This window comes from Pleurodeles waltl, chromosome 8 (genome assembly GCF_031143425.1).
Source record: "Pleurodeles waltl isolate 20211129_DDA chromosome 8, aPleWal1.hap1.20221129, whole genome shotgun sequence".
NCBI classification, from domain to species: Eukaryota; Metazoa; Chordata; class Amphibia; order Caudata; family Salamandridae; genus Pleurodeles; species Pleurodeles waltl.
Genome location: NC_090447.1, coordinates 708,117,163 through 708,125,897, shown reverse-complemented (window position 1 = coordinate 708,125,897; position 8,735 = coordinate 708,117,163). Strand labels below are relative to the sequence as shown.

At 44.7% G+C, this 8,735-nt stretch overlaps 1 protein-coding gene across 1 annotated transcript in view; it reads left to right on the top strand.

The window, feature by feature from the left end:
• Positions 1 to 484: 484 nt before the first annotated feature.
• LOC138250233 (G-protein coupled receptor 35-like) overlaps positions 485 to 8,735 on the top strand; it is a 154,235-nt gene continuing 145,984 nt past the window's right edge. Inside the window, exon 1 of the mRNA XM_069204849.1 lies at positions 485 to 607. The gene's annotated coding sequence lies outside the window, so the exon portion shown is untranslated. The remainder of the gene's footprint in view (positions 608 to 8,735) is intronic.

The window sequence follows — 8,735 nt, the reverse complement described above, 5'->3', positions numbered from 1 at the left end:
TCATGTATTCACAAAACGAGGCAGCCCTTAGAGGCTATCCCTAAGTCCTTGGCTTCAAATGGTGTCCACACAGGCAGAAAATGGTGTTTTTACATTTGTTCAACTATTCTATACCTGGAGTTAAAATAGTAAATACGCCTCCTAAGTTATATTGGGATACATTGCTCTTTCTTCACATATCAGAGGAATTGAGTTTAAATTGCAAATTAGCTTTCCAGACATAGACAAGACCGTTTCCTGCTCTACGGTAGCTTCTGAAGAAAAGAAACAAAAATATCCCTTCAGGTAGCGATATCGCTTTAAGGAGAGGCAGACAACTTATTGCTTCCTTTTTTTGTATTACTGAAACGTGTCATTGATAGTTGCTTGCGGTGTTTTTGTAACAGTGAAACTTGTCATTGTTCCGCATTTGGAAGCTGGAAGTAAACGTCACCAGGCCATCGTGCACTGAAATTTATATGCATTCTCTTTTACCATTGCAGTAGACGCGAGAGGGCGAGGGGGGGCTAGCGAGCCACTAACTATGCATCTTGAACCGGGTTGACGAGCGGAGTACTCTCCCGTTCCTTTCTAAGAAAGCTAAGGAAACGGCTTGCACGACACCCTAGTAAGTACGTTCCTTGAGTTCGATATTCCATTTCATTTACTAGTTGTTTGACGGTTAAATTACGCACTAGTTATATCTGTATAACAATGGCAATGAGATTCGTAATAAAAAATGTAAACATATTAGCTTTTTCCTGTTTATTAATAAATATACTCATAGCAGAAGCGGTCACGTTGATAGGAAATTGAGTTTTACGTCTCAAGTAACTCAAATTCGAGAGGGAAGCTTTCATTTGTGTTGAAGGTGTGCGTGCTAAAAAGTGTATCGCCTTCGGGTAGCAGTGCCCGAGTCAGGGACAGTTCTTGTATTTTATGGGCCTCAGGGCAGAAACAGAGGCCCATATTTATACTTTTTTAGCGCCGCATTTGCGTCATAAGCAGCGCGAACTTACGAAATATAATTGTATTTTGTAAGTTTGCTCCGCTTTTGCGTCAAACAATGACGCAAATGCGGCGTTAAAAAGTATAAATATGGGCCAGAATGTTCTAGGTCCCTCTTTTTTGCGTACAGTGTAACATCACAATATATGACATCACAGGATGAGCCATCAATTTAACTTTTAGTGTTCAATCACCAGGGAAGCCTCTTTGAATAAGCAATTTTCATGGTGAGGATATCCTTAAAACAATAAAAACACACTGTACTTAAATAATGACATATTTAAAGGTACTGTTAATGGGAAATACATTATATTAATCACAGTTGGTGGAAATGGTTAGTGTTGGTCTCACCTAAACAAATATCTTTAGTGAAATTTCAAAAAATTCCAGATCACTGCATTATTATGTATGTATGTGGTATTTATACGGCACAAACTTATCTGGAATGAAGGTATCCTCCACGCCCTCAACACCGGATGAAACACCACCTGCCACCCCCATCGCCGAGCGACACCCAAGGACCATTCACCTGCGGCAACTGCGCCTTCTCCTGCTGCCTCACACCAGCCTCACCAACCACACAGCCCCCAAGGACCAGACATGACCACGTCAGCTGCATCCTGCTCCACACATGCTTCCTCAAGAAACACACTAGAGAGATCTGGGTCCTGCTCGACTCCACCTCCCCGACGTCACATTCCTCGTGGAAGCTTGGCTAAACCCGACCTCTGCACCGGACCTTGCCACTGCCATCCCGACGGCTACAAGATCATCCACAACTGCGCCAACCATCAAGGAGGAGGCATCGTTATCTTACACAAGAACACCCTCTGCCTCACAACTAGTACTGACCACTCACCTGACATGAAGCACCTCCACTTCCAGATCCAGACCAACCCGAACACCACCCTACATGGCACCCTCTTCTACAAGCCACACAGACTCCGACCCCCTTCAGTCAATCCATAGCCGACTTTATCGCACACCACACCCTTGCCTCAACAGATTACATCCTCCTCGGTGACCTCAGTTTTCACTTGGACAACCACAGCCATCCTAACAACTCACCCCTACTGGAAAATCTCGCCACCAAACCCACCCACCACCATGCCCTCTGCTATCCGCATAGAAGCTGGAACAAGGTCACCGAAGACTAACTCGCCACCAATCTCTGCAGCACACCACCACCACCGACTGCCACAGATGCCACCACATCTGCACATGTACTCCACCAATGGATCTCTGACAGCGCCACCACCCTGGCCCCCCTCAGGAAACCCTCCAGCTAACAGACCATTGAGAAAGCCAGCTGGTTCTACCCCGCTCTCCAAGGGTCCAGATGCACCTGCAGATGACTTGAATGAAATGGAGGTGCAGCAAAGACCCAGGCAGTCCTTCAAACCGCCATCACATCACACTACTGCCTCTTCAGAGCCACGAAGAAACCACCATACAAGGACAAATCAATGCCAATGCACACAACAGTAAATAACTTTTCACTGTTATGAAAGAATTCACCAAACCCTGCAGTGACTCTGCAGACATCCCCCCATCACAAGCCCTCTGCGACAACCTCGCCACCTTCTTCCACTAATAGATATCTGACATCTACGACAGCTTCATAGCACAAGACCCACCAACTCCACCCACAATCACCGCACCCCAGGGTTCCTGATCACAGCCGACCCTGACCAACTGGTCTACCCTCACCACTGACGACACCCTGCGGATCATGAAGAGCCCACCACATCTTCAACCGAACCAGCGATGCCATCACCCCCTAGCTCTGCTGCACCATCAACTGTTCCATCAAGACTACCACCTTCCCTGAAGACTGGAAACATGCAGAGATCAGCACCCCACTGAAGAAACCCTCCGCAGACCTGACTGACCTCAAGAACTACAGACTGATCTCTGTGCTCCCCTTCCTGGCCTAAATCATCGAAAAAGCCATCAATGCCAAACTCACCAAATTCATCGAGACCAACCACATCCTCGACCAGAAGCAACCACAGCACTAAGACTGCTCTCCTCGCCGCAACAGACGACATCCGCAATCTCCTGGACCGAGGTGAAGCTGCAGCCCTCGTCCTCCTTGACCTCTCAGCCACCTTCGACACCGCCTCCCACCACACCCTCTGCACAAGATTCCATGACATCTGTGGCAAAGCCCTGGAATGGATCCTCTCCTTCCACACCAGCCGAACCCAGAGAGTCGGCTCCCACCGTTCTCACCCGATCCTACAGAGATCAGTTGTGGCGTCCACCAAGGCTCCTCCCTGAGCCTCACCCTCTTCAGCATCTACATGGCCCCCTAGCAAACATCGTCAGAAACCCCAGACTCAACTTTGTCTCCTGTGCTGACAACACTGTGACCGCTGAATTTATTACTAATAATTTTTATGTGTTACGAGTTATGAATTTGCATAGAATTTAGGTAACATAGAAAATAATGTGCAACTTGGAAAATGTGCCCACTTGAGTGGTCGTCATAAATGCGTAATGCCTTCAGTAAATGCATATTAGTGATTATTCAAAGTGCATGTGTAGAGAAATTATAATCATACGTTATATGAATGATTTGTTGTTATGTATTTGCTTAACAATCATAGGCCTTAAGTTAGCAAGGTTTTGGGCCTAGTTTGCACTGCCTCATGCTAAACTGCAATGGCTGAATAAAATTGTGGGAATGTATGTCCTAAAAATCTAATACAATTATTGTTCGCACTGAGTTGACCAAGCTTTAGCAGATGTCATTAACTTTCTCATGAGAAACTGCTTGCAGAATCACGTTGTACTCAAAATGATACAAATGTAAACTTGATGCGTGAGACAGCGAAGTTCTAAGGAACCAACAATGGATGCACTGACTGCAGTACGGAGTGTTACAAAATTATTACCTGATGAGCCTGATATTGGGAACCGGAGAAGAGAAGCCATTCATCAATGTGTGAAAGACAGTTTAGTTATATAATAGACTTGAGGTTTAATTCTATTTGGATTGACTGCAAACGTCTGATTTTCTGATCAATTACGATGTGGGAAGTTCTTTAGGTGATCTAACTTAGCCCTACTACACAGAGGCAAAGCACACTCATTCTGTTCTGTTTTGGGAGTTGAGCAGTTCCTGATGACTTTATTCTTAATGGTTCTGAGAGCTTAGAGACCCCTTTGTCAGAACCATTCCCTTTCATTGTTCTTACACTGAAGAAGGCCAGACGGATGTCCAACTGACGAAGAGAATCGCAGCTGAGGAGAGGTATGACAAAATGCTATTGTTCTTGTTTTAGGTTGTTCTTTGTTTCTAGATACCAACAGCTATTTTGATAGAGCCATAGTTAGATATTTTTTCCAAATTACTTTTGGCTAAAATTGTTTTGCATGAAGCCCAAACATGCTATTCTAATCTGAAGATAGAGAGGAAGACACGGAAAATGCTAACAGATTATTACTAAAGAAACTGATTTTGTTCATTTGCTGACATCTAGATTTATGTCATGTCTAATGTGCAGCTACTCTTGTTATTGATTCGTACTGTGATTCTGGAATGTTTGCTAGCCAATGCCCTAGATAAAATGAGATTCTTTAGAAGATTTGGTCAACCGGTGTTGTTCGTGTATGTATATCGCATTGTTTTGAGACTAATTTACGTGATATTAGCATTGTTAGTATAAGGAAATAAACTCATTAATGTTTACTAAAGGTATGGTTCTTCATGAGCAAATAGGTCATGGTGTGTGAAGATTATTGGGTCCAGGGAAATAATTGGCTGATGTTTATCAATTGTGATGTTTTATTTCCATTGTACTGAAATCACTCCAAGCGTAGTCAAAATGTCCATCAACCTATAACGCGTCCCCTCATCTAGTAACATTTAAAGACCAAATAAGGACTGACGTGCTAACAACACTCAGCAGATCCTATCCCTCATCAATGACCCTACGGTCGTGAAGACGACCACCTTCCACAACAGAATGAAGGACTATTGCTGTCTGGATGAAAGAAAGCTGCCTCAAGCTCAACTCTAACAAGACAGAAGTCCTCATTTTGGGTACCATCCCCTCTGCCTGGGATGACTCCTGGTGGCCCACATCGCTCGGGGATCCCCTCCTACACCGACTGACCACGCACGTAGCCTCAGCATCATCCGCGACAGCTCACTCTCTGGAACCACCTAGTCAAAGCCGTCACATCCTCCTGCTTTCACATGCTCCACCTTCTCCGAAAGGTATTCAAGTGGATCCCCATCAAATCCAGAAGAACAGTTACCGAGGCGCTCATCTATGCCAGACTCATCCTGGACATCCCTTACCACAGCCACATCTCTGGGCACCTGAGAGACCTCCACTGGTTTCCAATCAACAAAAGAATCACCTTCAAGCTCCTCAGCCATGCCTACAAAGCCCTCCACAACATTGGACCTGCATACCTCAATCACTGTCTCACCTTCCACACGCCCACAAGTCAACTCCATTCTGCTCACCTGGCTGTGGCCACCATCCCACGGACCCACAGGACCTCAGCAGAAGGAAGATCCGGCCCTACCTTGCTGCGAAGACAATGACATTTAACTCACTTCCTCTTCATCTCAGGTAATCTCCCTCTCTGCCTCAATTCAGGAAGGGCCTCAAGACCTGGCTCTTCGACTGAACCAGCCATCCAGCATTTGACTGAGCCGCAGAATCCCTGCCACCCACCCAAGTGCCTTTTGTCAGAACTCTGGGATGCGCGGTCTCAAACGCCCGCTACGAACATCCTACTGATCTGCGCATCTGCCACACCCTACGAGCTCCCTCACTGGTCTCCCTCCCCTGCAGCAGGCCGCGCTCCTCCTGCCACCCCTGTAGCAAGACCCATTTGCCTGAGAGGAGTGGTCGATGGTGGCTACAGTGTCCTCGTCAAAGGCCACCACTTGAAACTACAACTCCCAGCTTCCCTGTGCGGCAGCCATCCTGAGTGTGGCCGCTCTATAATAAACAGCCACACCCTAATGCCGGCGCTGACTATTCTGGGTCTTCTCTGGCATAATCATCTCTGTGCTACTCCTTGTGCCGCCCCTGGGACTTTGACTTGAAGTTTCCTTTACCAGGTGGTCGAACTCGCTTACGGTGAGCTCTTTCTGACGGGGGCTTCCCCCCGCCGGCTTTTAGGTCTCTGAAATCGGAGCAGATACTTTGTTTCTGCTCAGGATTCTGAGCGCCTGTAGCAACAGTCGCTAGTCAGTAGAAACGCTGGCTTCTTCCTGTGTGAGTCTCCATTGTTGAAGCTTATGAAAGTGTAATTCTGCCAATAACGATTACACTGTACGTTTGATATTTTACAAATTGCTGGGCTCTGCATTGGTTATGTTTTGGGAGACTCAGAATTGTGATATACTCCAGTATAGGGAAAGTAAGGACGTTCTTAAGTTGTTTAAGGTTGGTGTTGTCAGTCCACAAGATACACTGCAGAGGGTATGGTGTGGACAATCTTGTACTTCTAGCGAGACATACTCGTCTGAGATTCCGTGTTGACGAAGCGCAGTGGCTTCGGCCTAAATTCTCTCTCAGCCAAGGTTAAGCTGTTTCTTGAAGACTGTTGCTCTCTCAATATTGCTGAGAGTTCATGAATCGCATGTTAAGAAGATTCTTTGATTCTAAGACCTGTGAGTTATTATTGACATTGATTGGCATTCAATTGTGATTATTGTTATTGCTTGCATTTAACAGTTTCTTTTCCAGATCTCCCTCCTGGCTGTTCCCTTCCTGTTTTTTCCTTCCCCCCACCTGGCCCCTCCAATCCTCAGCGCCACAAAGGGAACTGAGTTGGTGTTGTCTGGAGGTGAGCCCCCTGATTGGCGACGTGCAGATCCTGAGGAATTGGGCGCCTGACACCTTGAGACCCAAATGGGTGATTAACCACGCTCTAGAAGTACCCTGATTGATTGATTGAGAGCTGCATAGGGTCAAAGCCTAAGACACAGTCAACATGTGAAAGAGGTAGCTGGTTTGTGGACCTACATTAAGATATAGTATTCTTTAAAGAGCTGAGCATTAAGCTGTTTATTAAATATGAGCCGGTGGGGGATGCCCAGATAGATAATGGAATATCATTCCAGATTCTTGGTGCATAGATGGGGAAGGCCTTTTGAATTTTTGTTTCTTTTTTGCACTTCTTCTTCTGTCTGAAGGTCTCCTTTCAGCAGGTGTGCAGAGGGCCACCGCAGAAAGTGAGCTTGTAATCCAGTTAGGCAGGTGTGCCAATCATGTATAGTTGTATTTTTATATTACAAACAAGAAGGCAGGGGAGATCTGTACAGAGTCAAAGACCAGCAAAAAGTCAGTGAGTGATGGGAAAAATAGCTGGTTTGTGAGCTGATAATCCATTAAGATGGTCAGTTGTGATGACTTTGTAGATAATGCAGCTGGGTTTGAAGGTGGTTCTGGCTGCCAAGGGGAGACTACGGAATTCCATCAGTTTGGGGTGATATGATCATATTTCTTCTGTCTCTAATGAGATGTGCTGCAGCATATAGGATGCCCTTAAGGGAGGCACTGTGAAATAAAATTCCACAATAGTTTCTCAGATACGCAGTGCAATATGAGTTTTGTGGCACAGAAGATATTTGAACAAGAAATATATGAAAGAAAACAAAGTATTTGACAATAGCTTGACTTCTGCGAAAGGGATCACTCAAGTAATTGTAAAATACCAGAAAGTACTAGAATGCAATGATATGTAGACTAAAGTGTTTTTTAGCCATTGCTACAAGACCCCTTTCAATGCCCACTGCAGCGTTTTAAAGTTCGGATACTAATTGTTTGCAGAGTGCGTTTAACAATTAACCATTTTTTAGATACACCTCCTTTCACCTACATACAATAATTTTTCCCAATTTTGCAGCACACTTACAAAACATATATCCAAGTGCAATTAAATGGTGCTGCAAGCTTCGGTCAATTCCTAAATGTCTTACAATACTGAACTATGGCTGCCAAGGACCAGGAGCGGAAGACTAGGCCTCAGGGGTTGAACCTGGCCGGTATTTTACATGCATGGCCAATATTTAATTGTCAAAACCAGAAGAAAAAACGGATAAAGGACCAAAGGCTTGTATTTTTCAATGCTACCTATTGGAGGACAAAGACTGATATGCATATCGTTGGTCCTCGTATGCAGCACAATGAGCAAAACAACAATAGTCTAGAATGCTTACTACACTAATTACTGGGGGCTGTAATTACTTCAAGTGTTTGACACATCACTTTTTTTGTCTTCTCAGTAAAACTCTCTAAGTGTAATGAAGATGCCCAGATGTGGGCTTCAGAGCTCACTGGGCCATAGGACACAATATGAACCTCACTGAGGAGGACTAACACGACTGAGACCAGTCTGGAGTTGCTTTTATATTTACATTAGAGGGGGCATGACATGACATGGCTGGATTGTTCTTTTCTGAGCAGAACCAAGACAGATTTCCATAATGTTGGCCCATGATAGTGGTGACACACTGAAACACGGACTAGTATTCTGCCCAAGTAATGACAAGTGTGTACATTAATTTGAAGCATTCCTCTAATCACTTTTTCTTTTTCTCAGCAGAGCAAAAGAGCAAAAATCTCAACAGAATGCCTTGGAATATAAGTATATAGAACAAAAAATAAAAATACTTTTTTACATCCATCACATTGGAAGTCAACAGAATGTAAAGACAATTGTGTAGACACTATGAAATACATAAGAAAAAGAATAGATAAGCATAGCTGCAG